The following is a 19,972-nucleotide window of genomic DNA, read 5'->3' as shown; positions in this document are numbered from 1 at the left end:
AGTGGACTTCATAATACGCTCATTGCGCTGAATATATATATATATATATATATATATATATACATATATATATATATATATACCGGTGTTCATACGGTCACTAGCTCACCCTGACTGAGTATGTGTGTGCATGCACGTGTAGGTTGAGCACTAGAGCGTCACCGTGTGTGTCCCGTCGTGTTCTCGGACATGCATGCATTAGGGCGTCACGCGCGTTTTTGCGTCCATGTGTACGTATGACTGTTGCATACACGTAGGGGGAGTACATGTAGGGGCCACTAAGGAGCAGTCAAATCACACAGTAAGTTAGTCGGAAGAAGCAACCATCATTGCACTCTTGAATGACACGTATGCAATATAAAATGGTTGATATGGAAAGAAAAAGAAAACCACTATATATACACTAGCAGGAGCCTAAGCTACAAGCCTGCTTGCTTAGGTTGCTCCCTTCACAAGCATAGAACGACGGGCCTGATCCCGCAGCTGGGGGAAGGGAACAATGTTCTGCGTAGACGCGGTTGACATCGGCAAGGGAGAAAACCCACAGTCGGTGCGTCCCAATCGGGGGTCACCGCGGTATGGGCCGATGCCGCGTCCCAACCGCCCTTCTAGCTATAGGCTGATGTCCCAGGTAGTCCATCTTCCTTTTGGAGCCGCCTTGCTCCACTGCCGTAGCTCCATCTCCATGTCAATCTTTCTCTACTTCTACCGTCTTCTACTTGTGATGAGTTTATGTCTCATGAACTAGTGCCAGTACTATTATTCTAATCACACTTCTTCAATATCTTTGCCATCAGGGATGCTCAGGTCGATTTTAGTGGAACTACACAAAAGCATCGTATGATCCGAGGGTGCCAGCCATCTTTCCTTCGACAGGTTCTACCTGGCCAGGAAATTAAATCATGTTTAGGGTTTAGGGTTTAAGTCGTAGTGACCCCATCAGTAGTTTTTCTTTCGTACACGCTCTCACAACTTTTTTCTTTAGTTGTGAAGTAAATATTGGATATGATCTGTGAATCATTGAGATGCATCAGCATGCGTGTTAGTTTTCCTTTGTATTTGATGGAATGTTGTAACGGGGCAACCTTGGAATAGGAATGAAAATGGAGTGGAAAAGTTTCCGTTTTTCCGGAGAAAAAATGGAAACGGGGAGAAACCAACGTTTCATTTCGTTGGATCGCGCCATCGAGCAAAACCAACGTTTAAATCACGTCTATCGTGTTCGTGTCTCACACGGTCGCTCGGCATGCCACTCACCGCAAACCGAGTAGTATACCATAACTTTCCCGCCTGCTTGTCGATGGATCGCGCCATGGAGTACTAGCACTACTGGAAGAGATTGACGAGTTGGGGTAGGACAGCTAGCTGTAGCACGGACTCCCAAGAACTTTTTACATGCATGTTGTAGCCGGCTATTGCGGCCTTTGAACGCGGAGCAGCCGCGTGCACCCGGAAGCGGCGCGGGCGACGCTCTCTTGGCCGGCGCGCCGCTTCAATGCCGGCGCCAGTGAGAGGTCGCGTCCGCTCTGACCGGGCATGAATGCGGCACTGACCGTTTCGGGCGGGAAGCACGCGCAGGTGATGAAGAGGATTCGGGTTGGTTAGGACCGGTCGTGGCAGCGGTCCAGACATGCGCAAACAAGAGATGATGTACGTTAATATTGTTGCATATATAATTAACAATGTAAATAATGTGTCAGTTGGACAAATATGACTGGAGATGGAGATATATAAGCGGGAGCCTTAGCTCTTATTCGCTAGGGTTTGCACTCTCACACACGCTCACCGCACTACATATATGTTACACGCTGGAGGCTCAGCGTTCATTTGCTAGGGTTTGCTATATTCACAGTCTCTCACCCTCTCTTCACCAGATCTAAACAAGACTGCGTTGGCCTCTTGTCTCTCCCCCCCCCCCCTCACAGCTGGTGAAGGAGGCGTCTGTATCCCGTCGCACCGGGAAAGGGAGGAGGTGCATCATTCACTCTATTGCCTTCGACGAGGGAGGCAATCCACTGCCGGCTGCGCTGTTCTCTTTCACCCAGCGCCTGTGCGGGAGGGCCACCGACCCCTTCTTCCTCGTTGTCGTACATAGTGTGGGCAGATCCGGCCTCCCGCCACACGCCTTGCCACATCCCGACGACCCTAAGGTATAAGTTTCTTTGAAACCGTCGTTGCTCTAGCTGCATGTGGATCTTTTTTGATCTGTAGTCGAATCTAGGTCTTGGTTCAAAGAGGAAAGAAGGGTGCGGTGGCTTGAGCAAGAATCTAGGATGTGGTTTAGTGAGGAAAGGAGGGGCGGAAAGTAGTATAGACTTGCTATCCAGCCGCTTTGTATGCCGAAAAGGGAAAAAGGGGGTAACCCAGTACACACATCTGTAAGGAACCGATCTCTTTGTTGAAAAGGGAAAGAAACTGGGGGGTCGGGTAGTTTGTGAACGACTAGATTTGCTGCCCTCACATAGGAAGAAGGTTCAAAGAGAACAAATATGGGACCAACACATATATGCTGCTTGGCTACATACTCTGCATCACCCATTTATACGTGTGGATGCACATGGTGCTGGCATGTCCCATGCAGCTATTTTGCTGTTGTTAATCTAAGAATGCCGCCGGAAAATTGAAGCAATGCCACTTTTAAAAGTAAATTACATTTTTTAATGAATGTTGTTTCAAGAGAATGTCTCTGTTAATACGAATCAATGCAACCATTTTAAATAAATGATGAATTGAAGCTATTGTATTGCTGTCTTTTCCCATTAAGTAGTGAACAAAAATGGGACCAACCCAGACATGATGCTTGTTGCTTTGTTACAACAAATTCAGCATCACCCCCTTTATAAGCCAGTAATTGATGCCACTCTCAGAATTAACTACTGATCTGTTTTAAGAGAATTTCTCTGTTAATATGAATCAATGCAACCGTTTTAGAAATGCTATTGTCCTATACTTTGTTTTCCATCAAGATAAGGTAGATGCTTCTTTTTGTGGCCGCATGTTTCATCCTCCTTTATTGGCCAGTAATTGTTTTCTTTTTTGCCTCTTAAAACAGGGATATCTATTCAACATGTTTCTATAGAAAACTTAAATGTCACACCAGCAACTTTGCTTGATTTTAGTGGAACTGCACAAAACTTGATTGGATTTCCTATTCGTGTTGGTAGATTCATATTTTATCTTGGTCGTCTCATGAAAGGTCAGTACATGCCTTCATCCACATGATTGTGCAGTGTGCTTTGAGATGTTGTGCTACTTGTATTGGTAATGTTTTAAGTAAATGATGAATTGAAGCTATTGTATTGCTGTCTTTTCCCATTTAAGTAGTGAACAAAAATGGGACCAACCCAGACATGATGCTTGTTGCTTTGTTACAAAAAATTCAGCATCACCCCATTTATAAGCAAGTAATTGATGCCACTCTTAGAATTAACTACTGAATCTTATTTCAAAAATGCAACACTTGTTAGGGATTGGCGGGATTACCATTTTTGTGCCGCATGTTTCATCCTCCTTTATTAGCCAGTAATTGATTCCATTTTTGCCTCTGTTTAAACAAGGATATCTATTCAACTTGTTGCTATTGCGATATTTTGCTTCGCTACGTGAAATACTTTGCTTGATTTTAGTGCAACTGCACAAAATGAGATTGGATTTCCTATTCGTGTTGGCAGATTCGTATTTTATCATTGTTGGTCTCATGAAAGGTCAGTACAGGCCTTCATCCACATGATTGTGCAGTGTGCTTTGAGATGTTGTGCTACTTGTATTGGTACTGTTTTAAATAAATGTTGAATTGAAGCTATTGTATTTCTGTCTTTTCCCATTAAGTAGTGAACAAAAATGGGACCAACCCAGACATGATGATTGTTGCTTTGTTACAACAAATTCAGCATCACCCCCTTTATAAGCCAGTAATTGATGCCACTCTCAGAATTAACTACTGAATCTTATTTCAAAAGTACAACACTTGTTAGGGATTGGCTGGATTACCATTTTTGTGGCCGCATGTTTCATCCTCCTTTATTGGCTAGTAATTGATTCCTTTTTTGCCTCTGTTAAAGCAGGGATATCTTTTCAACTTGTTGCTATTGCGACATTTTGCTTTGCTTAATTTTTGTGGAACTGCACAAAATGAGACCGGATTTTCGTATATGTGTTGAGATCTCTGTGAGATTTTCCTCACGAGTTGTTTCAAATCTTGGTCTTGAATGGTCAGTACCGACCTTCCTCCGAATTAACTACCGAATCTTAGTTCAAAACTGCAAACACTTGTTAGGGATCGGCAGGAGTACCATTTCTGTTAGGGATCGGCCGGAGTACATGTTTATGAAATGTATTGTTCAGATGATGTCTCTGTTATTATATATTAGTTACAGACTTACAGTGTTTTACAAATGGTACTATCCTGCTTTGTAGTTCTTTCTACATGTTTAACCAAGGTATTGTTAAGATAATGTATCTGTTAAAATGAATCAGTCGCATTGTTTTAGGAATGATACTTTTCTGCTTTTTTGTTCTTTATACATCTTGAAACAAGGCATTGTTAAGATAATGTCTCAGTTAATATGAATGAATCACACTGATTGAGAATTGCTACTCTCCTACTTTGTTTCCCATTACGATAAGGTAGATCAGTAGATGTTTTTCTTCTAGGAGTACAAGTCAGCAACCGTTATTTCTCAGTAATTGTTTCCCTTATACCTTTTGTTGCTTACAGGGATATCAAAATTAAAGCTCGGTTTTATTCCGACTTCGATTTTAGTTCAACTGCACAAAAGGATCCAATGTGTCCAGGGCAAACTGCTCCATTACTGGGTCTAGTTGGCCGTTCCACTTTGCAGAAAGAAGCAGTCACAGTTTGCACTACATTACAGAAGGAATGACCGAGAAGCTTTACAGAGTATTATTAGACACCGGTGACATGACTAGTCTGCAGAGACCATTGGCAATTTAACAACACGTGGAGTGCCTCCACGATCATAGGAATTACATATTTTGAATGGGAAAATGTCGGTGTACAAAAAGAGGGGTACACTCTTTGTACCCCTATAACTGTGCACGGGCAGTCTGAGCCACGGGCACCACCACACCAAGCAAGGCAAGGGAGGTGAGCCAGGGTAAGACCGAAGCTCAAGAGAACTAGAACGACACCAAGACCAAGACCACGAAGAGCAAAGGGTACGAAGCGGACTCCCCCGGCAAGATCCTTGCCGGGAGACAGTTCTAGCAGCCCTGACAAGACCCTTGCCGTGGCGACTCATCCCGCGCCTACGGAGCCAATCACCCTTGAGTCCACTGCCCCCAAAGGGCAAGGATTCGGGAGACATCCCCGTGGCGGCATGCAGATCTTTGTGCAGACATCCAAGATCAGATACGCACTAAGGAGATGACAACCCTTGGCGGGATCCCAGCCGAGGAAGACCACAAGGCCCCCGGCAAGCACCTTGCCGGGGATGACAGCAGGTGCCTCAACAAGACCCTTGCCGGGGCCCCGGCAAGGCCCTTCCCGAGGACACCCGCAGGGCCACCATCAGGCCCACGCCGACTAAACCTCCACCGCATGCATGCAGCTGCCGACCCAACCAGCTGGGCAGGCACCTGCGTGGTGGCATGCAGATCTTCGTGAAGACCCACCTCTGCGCCACCTCAGCTGCCTGCCTACCTACATGGCTTCTCAGGCATCGTTGGCCAGGGCGTGTGTCGACACAAGAAGGAGCGGCGATGGACGATACAGATCTCTCCCCCATCCCCGATAAAGCAAGGACACCTAAGCAAGACGCATTAAATGCGCCTTGTCATGTAATGCGAGGGATAACCTCGCATCACTGTACCCTTTCCACCTCCTGTGTGCCACTGTGGCAACCCCTTTTTCTATAAAAGGAGGCCCGAGGCGACCAGGAGAAGGATTCGGCTTTTTGGAGCTACTCACGCCCTATAGCTAGTTGAAGAACACAGATATACAATCGACCAAAGCACGAGTAGGGTTTTACGCATCCTCGCGGCCCGAACCTGGATAAACGAACTGTGTGCTATCTGTTAGATCCGCTCTTCTCACGACCCCGCGCCCCGCCAACCATAGTAGGGATTGTTGTGATCCCATAGGTGTCGTTCTGCACCGACATCTCTGGCGCGCCAGGTTGGGGGCGCAGTTGTGAGAATCGGCTTTAGCAGTTAGTTCGGCGCTTCTTCATCATCATGGCGCCCAAGAAGAAGACGACGGTGGCGGTTGGCCAGTCGGAAGCCGGACAGCCCATCCCAACGCGGGCGAGCAGCGGACCGGTCGCAGAGAGGACCCGGGGGGCTGCTCGCGAACACCAACACCATCCCAGCAGCCAGAGTTTGGGAGGCGGCGTTGTTTGTGCACCTGGTAATGGGCCACATGTTGCCAAATCCAAAGGCGGAGCCAAGTCCTTCGCGGGTGGAGCGGGGCCTTCCAAGGTCATCACCGCCCTGCCCGAAGGCGACGCGAGGGCCTCCAAGACTCCCACGCCGGCGTCAACAATGCGCTCCACGCAGGCAGTGCGCGACGAATGGCGTAATCACGCCAAAGATCCCGGGCATCGCCGCGGGAAGAGCCCCGAGCGCCACTCCCGGGACGTAGAAGACCTGCCCACTCGCCGAGGCGCTGGTGAAAACGGCATGCGACCGCGGGGTCGTGATAGAGCTCCTTCTGACATGGTCAGAAGTCGAAGCACGTGGCGATCCGTGCAGGTTTCGCTGCCACCGACGCCAGCAGAGGCCCTGGCGCGCGCAGTTGCTCCTTGAATTTCCTCCCACCATGGGGAAACTTGACGAATGGAGAGCCACTATCCGAATCCTTGTTGCAGTGGCCAACAAAGATGAACCAAGTCCGGTGGGGCCCCCGGGTCGACGCTCCGATGGAGTCCCGCGGACCAGTGGCGGAAAAGCTGGCAGCGGCGCGACTATGGTGCATTCACCTCTTCCCCATCCGGTACCGCGGACGCCGGCTCATCGCGATGTCACGGGCGACGCCATCTCCATATCATCGTCTGACCCGCAGACCCACTGTGACCAGCGCCAAGTTCTTCGGGAACGAGCCCATGAAGACGCTCGAACCACTATCGAGCGCCGGCACGGAGCACGCCACCAGTCAGACAGGCAAGCAGGGCCTGCTGTGAACCACCCGGCCCCGGAGAGCCCTGGAGGCCTACCTTACGAGATAGGCTACCCGGCTTTTACCCATGAGCTGCGACAGTTCCAGTGGCCCACTCACCGCACCTTCAAACCTGACGTTGGCGAAAAGTATAGCGGCAAGACTCACCCGTCTGAGTTCCTCGGCATCTACACCATCGCGATGCAAGCCGCCGGAGCCCGCGACGATAAGGTGCTTGCGAATTACTTTCCATTGGCTCTTAAACCTAACGCCATGTCGTGGTTGATGCACTTGTCGGTAGACTCTATTTCCTCCTGGTCAGATTTGTGCCATGAGTTTGTGGGCGCCTTTACTGGGGGTCACCAAGCCCACGGCCAAGCAAGCGACCTGCATGTCATTCCCCAGAAGGGAGGCGAGAGTCTGCACAAGTATATACAGAGGTTTAGCCGGGTACAGTACAAGATCCCTGATGTTCACCCTGCCGCCATCATCAGCGCGTTCCATCAGAACGTGCGTAACCGCAAGATGCGCAAAGAACTGGCAATGAACAAGGTGAAAGATGTGGCAGAACTCTATGTTCTTGCTGACAAATGTGCCCGAGCTGAAGAGGGAAGGAAGTACCCCGGCGAAGATGCCGGCATGGAAACCGACTCCTCAGATGAGGATACTGCCGCCCCGGCGAAGAAAGGCCGGCGCCGCAATAGGAAGCGCAAAGGTAAAGCTGTGCTTGCCGTCGAGGGATCTGGCGACTCCGGCTCCGCCAAGAAAACCAAGGCAGATGACCCCGGCAAGGAAATTGTCGGATGTGTCGCCTACCGGGCCTTGGCGGCTGCCGAGAAGCCAGGGAACTCCGACAAGCAATACTGCAGGATCCATCGCACCAAAGGCCATGATCTCCAGAATTGCCGACAGGTGGAGCTCCTTGCTGAGAAGGAGATGGCAGAATATGAGAGGCGGGACAAGGAGAAAGGCCGGGACGGTGCTGAGGGGTCCAGCAAGAAGCGTGACGGCCAGGCGGGCGGTCGCGGCAAAGATAAACAGCAGGAGAAGCCCGCCCGGGGCCGTGACAAAAAGCCAGAAGACGATGATCACGAAGAGGACGATGAGTCTGGTGACCAAGAATTTCAGAAAGCTACAGAGGCCATGTGCGTCGATGGCGGCGCCTCGCTGCATACCTCCCACCGCCAGCTTAAACAGTGGGCGTGTGAGGTTACAGCAGCGGAACCGTCGTTTGATGCCCAAAGGCCGCTGAAGTGGTCCAGCACACCTATCATTTTTTACGCTGAGGATCACCCTGATCGCACTACTGCAGTCGGGTGCTTTCCGTTGTTGGTTTCACCAACAATACGCAACCTCAAGGTGACAAAGATGCTAGTCGATGGTGGGGCCGGTCTGAACTTAATCTCGCCTGCCGTGATTGAGAAATTGCAGATTCCTGATGAAGACCTCGAAGAGACGGGCATGTTTCAGGGGGTCAACCCGGGAAGAAGTCAACCAAAGGGAAAGATCACGTTGCCCGTGACTTTTGGGAATGATCTGAACTACAGGACAGAAAGGATTGTGTTCGACGTTGCCAAGATCCCCTTGCCTTACAACGGGATCCTTGGCCGCCCAGCACTGGCCAAGTTCATGGCGGCATCACATTGTGCCTACAACACCCTGAAGATGCCGAGGCCTGTGACGATCATCACCGTCCCATCAGACAAGAAGGATGCGCTAATTTGCGCTGACCAACTCTACCAACAAGCAGTTGTAGCAGCCGCCACTGCTAAGGCGCTTGCTCCTGCCGTTAGAGCCCCAGGAAGGCAAAAGAAGAAGACCGGTGAGACCTCAGGCACCCACTCCAGCAAGCGCACCTCTTCGGAGTGTAGCGCTCCCCTCGAGGACGTGCCAGAGAGCTCCGCCGACAGAAACAAGAAGTCCAGGGCCACACCGCTGGGAACCAAGAAGGTTTCTGTCAAGAAGGACGGCATGGGAGGAGCTTTTACCATAAGCTCCACCCTTGACGACAAATAGGAAGACGTGCTCGTCACCTTCCTGCGGGCGAATGTCGATGTGTTTGCCTGGCAAGCATCCGACATCCCTGGCGTTCCCAGGAAGGTGATTGAGCACCACCTTGCTGTCTGTCCTCATGCGCGTCCCGTCAGGCAGAAGGTCAGAAAGCAAGCTTTGGAACGACAATAGTTCATCACAGAGGAGATCCGGAAACTAGAAGCATCGGGTTTGGTAAGAGGAGTGCTCCATCCAACGTGGTTGGCCAATCCGGTGGTAGTGCGCAAGGCAAATGGGAAGTGGAGGCTGTGTATTGATTACACAGATATTAATAAGGCTTGTCCCAAAGACCCCTTCCCATTGCCGCGCATCGACCAGATTGTTGACTCCACAGCTGGGTGTGATATGTTGTCATTCCTCGATGCCTACTCCGGCTACCACCAAATCTTCATGACAAGGGAAGATGAAGAGAAAACGGCATTCATCACCCCATGTGGTATGTATTGCTTTATACGGATGCCTTTCGGGTTGAAGAGTGATGGTTCAACATTTGCAAGGGTGGTCCAGATTGGTTTTGAACCCCAGCTCCATAGAAATATGGAAGCCTATATGGACGATATAGTGGTCAAAACCAAGAATAGGGCAACCCTCATATCAGATTTACAAGAAACATTTGCAAACCTACGCAAGATCAATCTCAAGCTAAACCCTGAGAAGTGCGTCTTCGGCGTCCCGTCTGGCAAGCTTCTCGGGTTCTTTGTGTCACAGTGTGGGATAGAGGCCAATCCGGACAAGATCAAAGCTATAGAGCAGATTGAAGCGCCCAAGCAAGTCAAGGATGTGCGTTGGCTTGCTGGTTGCGTTGCCGCCATGAGCAAGTTCATTTCCAAGTCCGCCGAGCGCGCCCTTCCCTTTTTCAAGATTTTGAAAAAGGCGGGCCCGATGGAGTGGACGCCAGAAGCAGAAGCAGCATTGCAAGATTTGAAGAGGTACCTCTCCTCTGCGCCAATATTAGTTGCGCCAAGGCCACAGGAACCGTTGTGGCTGTACCTGGCGGCAACGAACCAAGTGCTCAGCACCGCACTAGTGGCGCAGAGAGAAATTGATGATGAGGTAATAGCAGCGACGGAGCCCGATGCCACCGATGCCGAGACGACGCAGCCGGTTGGAGTGCCGCCAAGGAAGAAGATGATGCAGCACCCGGTCTACTTTGTTAGCTCCCTTCTGCAGGGGGCTAGATCAAGGTACTCCGGTGTGCAGAAACTGCTCTTCGGCCTTCTTATTGCCTCGAGGAAGCTGCGTCACTACTTCCAGGCGCACGAAATCACTGTCATCACTCGCCTCCCCCTGCGACGGATATTGCACAATCCAGACGCAGCGGGAAGGATCGTAGAGTGGGCACTGGAACTGTCCAGCTTTGGCCTCAAGTTTGAGAGTACCTCGACGATTCAAAGCCAAGTCCTCGCAGAGTTCGTTGCAGAATGGACCGTGATGCCTGACGAAGAAACCCAAGAGACTGCTCTCCCCGGCAAGGAGGCAAGTTGCGACTGGATCATGTACTTTGATGGAGCTTTCTCCTTACAGGGCGCCGGGGCTGGCGTACTGCTTGTCGCGGCCACCGGAGAGCACCTCAAGTACGTGATCCAGATGCACTTCCCCAAGGAGGTGTCAACAAACAATACAGCTGAGTACGAAGGGCTGCTTGCCGGTCTTAGGATCGTGGCGGACCTCGGAATCAAGAAACTCGTCGTCTGAGGCGACTCGCAACTTGTCGTCAAGCAAGTCAACAAGGATTACCAGAGCCCGTTGATGAAGGCCTACGTCGATGAAGTGAGAAAGCTGGAAGAGCGTTTTGACGGTATACAGGCAGAATACGTTCCCCGAGCAGAGAATGATATCGCCGATTACGTGTCAAAACGCGCTGCCCACAAGCTACCTATGGAACCAGGTACCTTTGTGCTTCAGCTAACTCAGCCATCCGTTGATCCATCAACAGAGCAAAAAAAGAGGAGGAAATCAGGGCCCGGCGAGTACATTCCCGCCGAGCTCCCCGGAGCCGCCGGCAAGGATGTTGCCGGAGACACTAAGCCCGCCACGGGACGGCTAGCTCCGGCGGAGCATCAAGCTCTTACCATCGAGACAGCCGCTCCTGTAGTGGAGGAAACGCCTTTAGTCCTCGCCGTCGAGCCACAGGCTCCAGCATGGGCACAGCATCCGTCCGATTCCTCCAAACAGGGGAACTTCCTGAGGAGCAGGAAGAAGCGGAAAAAGTAGCCCGTCGCTCTACTATGTACCAGTTCGTCGATGACGTCATGTACAGAAAGAGGCCGAACGGCATGAAATTGAAGTGTATCCCTCGAGAGGAAGGACTGGGGCTGTTGGCGGAGATACATGGAGGCATATGTGGATCCCACATCGGGTTAAGGGCCCTTGCCAGCAAAGCGTTTCGGCAAGGCTTCTTCTGGACCACCGCCCTCCAGGATGCGACGACACTAGTCACCAGGTGTGAAGCATGTCAGTTCCATTCAAAAAGCTTCATCAGCCAGCTCAAGCCCTTCAAACCATTCCTCTCTCCTGGCCCTTCTCGGTCTGGGGGCTCGACATACTGGGCCCTTCCCCCACGCTGTCGGGGGCTTTGAGTACTTGTACGTCGCAATCAACAAGTTCACAAAGTGGCCAGTGGTGGAAGCAGTGAGGAAGGTCACAGCTCAGTCAACCGTCAAATTCTTCAAGGGACTAGTGTGCCGTTTTGGTGTACCCAACAGGGTTATCACCGACAATGGTACACGGTTCACAAGACGCACCTTCATGCAATATACCCAAGACCTCGGCAGCAAAGTCTGTTCCGCTTCCGTTGCTCACCCACGAAGCAATGGTCAAGCTGAGATGGCAAACGCTGAAGTACTGCGAGGCTTAAGGACAAAGACCTTTGACAGGCTGCACAAGAGTGGAAGGCGCTGGATTGATGAATTGCCGGTGGTTCTTTGGTCAATCAGAACAACACCAAATTGAGCCACCGGCCAGACACCCTTTGCCCTGGTATACGGGGCAGAAGTAGTTCTCCCCACTGAACTCATATGCGGGTCACCTCGAGTACTCGTTTATGATGATCTTGAGCAAGAGCAATTGCGGCAAGATGACGCAACGCTCCTTGATGAAGATCATCTTCGGGCGGCTGTGAGAGCAGCATGCTACCAGCAAGCCTTGCGCTGCTACCATAGCCGCAAGGTTCATGCCCGAAGCTTTGAGGAAGGCGACCTTGTTCTTCGGCGCGTTCAATCAGCCAAGAAATCCAACAAGTTGATGCCGAAGTGGGAAGGCCCTTATCGGGTAATACGAGTCACCAGGCCCGGCATAGTCCGCCTGGAGACCGAAGATGCCGTTCCGGTGAGTAACTCCTGGAACATTGAGCATCTTCGCAAGTTTTACCCATGAGGCGCGGCTTGCCGGGCCCCCCGGCAAGCCACCTTTTGTACGAGCCTTCCCGATGACGCATGTAACCCTCTGTACAAAGCCAAGCGCAGACCCTGAGCATAAGTAAATGAAGCACTAGCGCCCTGAGTCATAGCATGCATGCTAGGTCGTGTCTCGTCCTTGGTTAGGGTTAATAGTGCTTAGCGGCGACTAACCCCTAGCTTAGAGGTCGAGTGTGCATCTCTTTGTCTTCCTTTTGCCTTCTTTGGTTCACAGGACACACAGATATCCATGTTGAACCACTTGGGGAGGAAAAAAAGAGGAACAGACCAGCATCTAGCCCCCGGCAAGCCAGTATTGCCGGGGGCTGGAAGAGCAATGATTCACCCACGGCGAACCAGGGTTGCCGGGTACTATAGCTTCAGATAAGTTCTTCATCCCTTATCATGCATTCCATTATGGACTGAGGTATGTGAAACCTCGTTTTCCCCTAAGCTACCGTGCTCCCATAACTCTAGGCCCTAGGGCTCGTTCCTGGGGCCAAGTTTGGTCGTGGTCGCGGCAGCGAAAGTATGAAACAAGGAGCCTGAACCCGCCTCGTCCCTGCCTCCGCCAAAGGCGTGAGGAAGGTCGAGCGAAGTGGGGAGATGGCAAGGCCTGCTGCCGGGCAAGGAAATGTTTATCTTAAAGATATCAAGGATTTATTCCCTGTCGTGGGTTTCACCCACAAACAAATGACCCGGCAAGCATGCCTTTTTCATTAAAAACATTCCACTCAGGTACAATCCATAGGGAATGAAAAACATGAATGATGGGATTACAAGTTTTAAATTCAACAAAGGCCCGAAGGCTGACAAACTAAAAAGTGATAAGGTGCCCGTAATCCCTTTCTTGTCCCTCTCCTCAGGAGCCAGGTCAAGGAGGCGGACAAAGGGAGCGCCTAGGCGAGCTACGGGTGGCAGAAGACACCAAGAGAACATCTTGGTGGCCGTCCAAAGGCTGGATGGTGAGGGCGGCGCCGGAAGCAGAGCTCGAAGACGAGGCGGTAGGACGTCAGCACGTGTCGCAGGCATCGGTGCCCGCGTACTCCGACTTGACGGCCTTGCCGCCCGCCCTCTTCCTCTTCCGCAACCTCCCAACGCCAGCCGCCCAAGGAGACGACCCCGACAAGTTCAAGGAGCCGGCGACGCGGATGATGGGGTCGCCCGTGCCGCACGGAGCGACACCCGACACCTAATCGGACCCGTCATCCTGCCGCCTACTACCCTCGTCGTCGCTGCCCCTGTCCTCCTCGTCACATCCGCCCGAGGAGGAGTCTTCACTATCGGAAGAGCTCTCCACGCAGCACCTTGCACGGGTCCCAAAGCACCCGAAGACCTTGACGGAGAGAAGGCCACCCTCCATCAGCTTATAATGGAGAGTGAGCCCCTCCGTCAAGCGGTGGATATGAGCAAACATCTTCCATCCCCGACAAAGATACATCACGTGAGGGGCGGGGAAGTCGACGCGGGCCCGCGTGCCACTGATCCCGCAGCCCCTCATGTGCAGCCGCAACGACTCCGGCGGATCCAGCTCCATCTCCCGTGCAAATGGAGTCGGGAGACGAAGGCGCCGGCGCGGCGGCTGGCGCAGCCTGACGAAGAACTCACAAGGGTCATCCCCAACATGGCCCTCCATTGAAGGAGGAGCTGCTGGCGGAGGCGAGGCTGGCACGCCGCCCCGTCCTCCTCTTCCCCGAGCGCCTCGGCCTCGCCCACGGCCTCACACCCTCTCCCTTCCCCTCTCCCCTGGCTCTGCAACCGCAGGCACAGGGGAAGGAGGGGCGCGCTGTCGAGCGGCGACCTCGCCGCCACTGTTGAAGGACGGGGATTCCCTTTCTCCATGACGGATGGAAGGGAGGAGCAGAAGCTCAAGGAAGAAGAAGATGAAAGAATGCGGGACGCCATCCCCCCTCCCGCTCTTTATAAAGGATCGGGGTTGGGGCTCGGCCGCCCCGCTCGGCCAATCAAGACACGGGAGGCGCAGGGAGCCAGGGCAGACCCGCTGTCCCAACCAGTGATGGACCGGTTTCCTGCCTCCATCGTTTGCCACCCCAAGCGCATGGGAGACACGTGGCGGACGTGCAGAACCGAGGGGACGGGTGAGGCGACCTCTCCCCACCCCGTGATCGTGGGAAGTGGACGCCTCGAGGACCGCGCCTCAGCCCCATTCAGTAAATGGGTCGCGCCTCCATGCCTCCCTCCGTTTATGGGGAGAGCGTGAACCGCCCCTTTACTACGACGTGACGCATGCATGCAGAGCCCAACCCCACGCATACTGCCCACGTCACACGCATCTCCCCACGCCGGGCCACGCACGGGAGTCGTGGGAAGCGCACCACGCGAAGAACCTTACCGCGGTAAAAAACCGCCCCGCCTGCCCGCGCACCATTTTTGGGCCTGGCCCAACAATGCGTTGCGCTTATGTGTGGCCCAGGCCCGGGGGCTCCTGTCGGTGTACAAAAAGAGGGGTACACTTTTTGTACCCCTATAATTGTGCACGGGCAGTTTGAGCCACGGGCAACACCACACCAAGCAAGGCAAGGGAGGTGAGCCAGGGTAAGACCGAAGCTCAAGAGAACTAGAATGACGCCAAGGCCAAGACCACGAAGAGAAAAGGGGACGAAGCGGACTCCCCTGGCAAGATCCTTGCCGGGAGACAGTTCTAGCAGCCCCGGCAAGACCCTTGCCGCGGCGACTCGTTTCACGCCTACAGAGCGAATCACCCTTGAGTCCACTGCCCCCAAAGGGCAAGGATTCATGAGACATCCCCGTGGCGACATGCAGATCTTTGTGAAGACATCCAAGATCAGATACGCACTAAGGAGACGACAACCCTTGGCGGGATCCCAGCCGAGGAAGACCACAAGGCCCCCGGCAAGCGCCTTGCCGGGGATGACAGCAGGCGCCTCAGCAAGACTCTTGCCGGGGCCCCGGCAAGGCCCTTGCCGAGGACACCTGCAGGGCCACCATCAGGCCCACGCCGACTAAACCTCCACCGCATGCATGCAGCTGCCGACCCAACCAGCAGGGCAGGCACCTGCGTGGCGGCATGCAGATCTTCGTGAAGACCCACCACTGCGCCACCTCAGCTGCCTGCCTACCTACGTGGCATCTCAGGCATCGCTGGCCAGGGCGCGTGTCGACACAAGAAGGAGCGGCGACGGACTAGACAGATCTCTTCCCCGTCCCCGATAAAGCAAGGACACCTAAGCAAAACGCATTAAATGTGCCTTGTCATGTAATGCGAGGGATAACCTCGCATCACTGTGCCCTTTCCACCTCCTGTGTGCCATTGTGGCAACCCCTTTTTCTATAAAAGGAGGCCCGAGGTGACCAGGAGAAGGATTCGGCTTTTTGGAGCTACTCACGCCCTATAGCTAGCTGAAGAACACAGACATATAATCTACCAAAGCAGGAGTAGGGTTTTACGCATCATCGCGGCCCGAACCTGGATAAAGAAACTGTGTGCTATCTATTAAATCCGCTCTTCTCACGACCCCGCACCCCGCCAACCGTAGTAGGGATTCTTGTGATCCCATAGGTTTCGTTCTGCATCTACAGAAAAGCTTGTCAAAGTTTAATCATTGATGTTAGCAAGAAGCGACAGGACTCCATGATCATAGGCATTACATATTTTGAATGAGAAAAGCTTGTCAAAGTTTAATCATTGATGTTAGCAAGAAGCGACAGGACTCCACGATCATAGGCATTACATATTTTGAATGGGAAAAGCTTGTCAAAGTTTAATCATTGATGTTAGCAAGAAGACGTTAGTTTAATATTTTGGAATTGGAAAACCTTGTCAAATTTGCTCATTGATGTTAGCCAGAAGCGTCGAGTGTTTTTTCCTATTCCTATGTTCAGTTTAGAAGTAGATAGTTACTCTGCTGAGATATTCATGTGTTAAGAGTTTGTTTTGAATATTGTTTATGTAATGCCAGGCCTTGTGTTTGATTTCAAAGTTGAGCTTGGAAAGTCGTGGCATGCGGCATCACGAGCTGTTCACCATGCCTCCTGAGAATAATGCTTCGTATTGTTTTGCATGTCGATCTAATGCCAGTGATTTGCTTGTTAGGAAGATCATCCTCTTCTGTTGTTTCCGTGCTTAAGAAGTTCATCGTCTGATGTTTCATTCATAGCCTATGCGACAAGTCGGGTTGGTTAGACGTGAAACCATATGATCTTCCGACGAACTCATGATATTAGGCCGTGATTGGATCATCGTTTTCCAACCAAAACCGCTTGTAAAACTAACGCTTGTAAATTAAAGCAGATGGTCTTGGGCGAAGGCGCTTGGTTGGTCGATTTCGACTAGTAAAATGTCAGAAGTACTTGACACACGATAAAAATGCTGAACGACACTCGGACGATTGCTAATCCAGTCGTTAGCTGTTGTTTCAGCCTTGCCCATGAATGGCATGATACGCACGTCGTGCATGTATCGTCTGGTAATGTCGTCCATATAGCAGTGCTCGTAAAATATACACTGGTCTCTCAAATTACACACGTAACCCGCCGGTTTTACTTACAGACCTCGGGCCCTCGGTTTCATTACGCCTATATTTTATGCGTTGTTTTCTCAGTTTCATGCCGTCTCAGTTTCTCGAAGGTGCTCATAGGTGTCCGATGATCCTGGCTTCCTGAATGAGTAGCGGACGCTGTATCAGACCATCCCGAGGGCCCGCGAGGCCCTCTCCGTTGTCCTTCGAGTTGTTGCGCTCACCGTGGCGCCGAGCATTGTTAACATCGTCAACGAACATGAGGATTCAGGAGATGACTTTATTTTGACTGGATGACACTAGGGACCCACTAGGGCCATAGCCATACGTACGCAAGTGCCTCCTTATTATGTACAACTATATTTTTTTGCTTTCTCCTGGTTTCCTGACGTCACGGTCTCACACCATTGTCAACCTATGTAGTCAATATAAATGAGAGAATTGCACAAGGTGCGGCCGACAGCTGGGACCAAGCAGCTCGAGAAGTATTGAGGAGAGCAGGGTATTAACTGGGCCGGCTCCGGCCCGTCTAGCCCAGGCCAGATATCCAGCCCAGATACTAATTTTTTTCAAGATGAAAATGGCTAGCCCAGTTATACGTCTTTTTGAGGAATACCTGCTGGGCTGTAAATCTTTCCTAGGAGGGATGCATTAGGCTTAACAGGAAAATGGGCTTTAAAAAATAATAAATGGGATGTAATTATAAAAACTGGGCAGTAACTATAAATAAATGCACCAAACACGAAATTAGTTTATAAAATATTATTTATGGATTTTGAAAATCTTAAATTTTCATTGTTGCGCGCACAATGTTTCGTTAGATTTTTACGTAATACAAATTTATATTTAATCTGACTAGAAATTTTGGGATAAAAATATTTCAGAGCCCATCAGAATGTGGGAAATTTTATTGAATTTTGTCTTCAACGGTTGGTTGAAATTATTAATCATTGTCCTAGCTAGAAAATGGGCTGTACTTTTGACAAACTATAAATGGGCTGTTGTAAATTCCATTAGAATTCCAAAATGGGCTGTACATTCTTACAAAACGTAAATGGGCTACAAGTTCTCTGCCACACACTTGTGGGCCTACTAAGTGCCGCGTCCCCTAAAAAAATAAGGTGACGCGTATGCAAGGCTTTGCCAACTTATTATAGTCAACACACGGTTCTAGCTGCAGTGGCCGTTGGATGTCTATCCAACGGATGTCGTGCTTCTTCTTCAATTTTGGATATTCTTAGCTTCGGCTGCCCAAAAAATGATTCCTCCCCCTGACATCTGGGGCGCCCCATTTCGGAGGCTGACCTGTGGGCCTACTAAGTTGGAGCGTACCAAGGGCTTTGTCAACTTAGTCAATAATAAACATTTCTAGCTTCAGTGACCGTACGATGTCCATCCAACGGTCGTAGTGCTTCCTCAACCTCTGGTCTTCTTGGTCCAGCCGCCCAAAGCAGCACCGGTTGTGCCGCCTGCTCCTGCCTCCCGTGGCCCGCTGTGCTGCCGCGGAGGCCTCACCGCCCCCATACTACTCCCATCGCTGGCCAGGCCATCCCTCCACTCACCCACACCCCCTGTTATTCTACGGCGATGGAAGCCTCACACCGCAGCCGAACCAGTGAACCCTCGTACTCCTATCCGTGCGGGCTTCCACTGCTGCGTCTTCCCCGGCTCCGCGTCATCCCCTTCCTAGGCCTCGCCGTCGTCTAGACCACCGCCCTCGTGCTCTCGGCACGGCATGGTCAACGTGGTCAACGACCGACTTCCATCGGAAGAGTACTGTACATGGAGAGGCTGACAGTTGGGTCCAGGCGGCTGCAAGGAAGTGCCTCCTTATTACGCGCAAAATAATTATTCCTCCACCTTACAGCAGGGACCCACTGGATGGGCCACCTTATTTCGTGAAAAAAACGTTGCCCCCCTGACTGCTCAGACCCACTGAACGGGCCAGCATATTTCGCGAAAAAAACGTTCCCCCCGCTGTCAGCTCGGACCCATCGGAAGTGCCTCCTTATTACGCATAAAAAAATGAATACTCCCCTTGCTAGCTGGGACCGACCATGGTGGGAGGCTGACTTGTGGGCCTACTAAGTTGACTGGGATGGGAGCCTTTGTCAACTTTAGTCAATATGAACGATTCTAGCTCCAGTGGCCGTACGATGTGCATCCAACGGCCGTAGTGCTTCTTCAACCTTTGGTCTTCTTGCTCCAGCCACCCAAAGCAGTGCCGGTCGTGTCGCATGCTCCTACCTCCCGTGGTCGGCTATGATGCCGCGGAGGCCTCACCGCCTCGTACTACTCCCACCACTTGTCGATGGATCGCGCCATGGAGTACTAGCACTACTGGAAGAGATTGACGAGTTGGGGTAGGACAGCTAGCTGTAGCACGGACTCCCAAGAACTTTTTACATGCATGTTGTAGCCGGCTATTGTGGCCTTTGAACGCGGAGCAGACGCGTGCACCCGGAAGCGGTGTGGGTGACGCTCTCTCGGCCGGCGCGCCGCTTCAATGCCGGCGCCAGTGAGAGGTCGCATCCGCTCTGACCGGGCATGAATGCGGCACTGACCGTTTCGGGCGGGAAGCACGCGCAGGTGATGAAGAGGATTCAGGTTGGTTAGGACCGGTCGTGGCAGTGGTCCAGACATGCGCAAACAAGAGATTATGTACGTTAATATTGCTGCATATATAATTAACAACGTAAATAATGTGTCAGTTGGACAAATATGATTGGAGATGGAGATATATAAGCGGGAGCCTTAGCTCTTATTCGCTAGCGTTTGCACTCTCCACACGCTCACCGCACTACATATATGTTACACGCTGGAGGCTCAGTGTTCATTTGCTAGGGTTTGCTATATTCACAGTCTCTCACCCTCTCTTCACCAGATCTAAACAAGACTGCGTTGGCCTCTTG

This window comes from Triticum dicoccoides, chromosome 6A, assembly GCF_002162155.2.
Source record: "Triticum dicoccoides isolate Atlit2015 ecotype Zavitan chromosome 6A, WEW_v2.0, whole genome shotgun sequence".
In the NCBI taxonomy this organism is placed as follows: Eukaryota; Viridiplantae; Streptophyta; class Magnoliopsida; order Poales; family Poaceae; genus Triticum; species Triticum dicoccoides.
Note: the sequence above shows the minus strand (reverse complement) of the source record.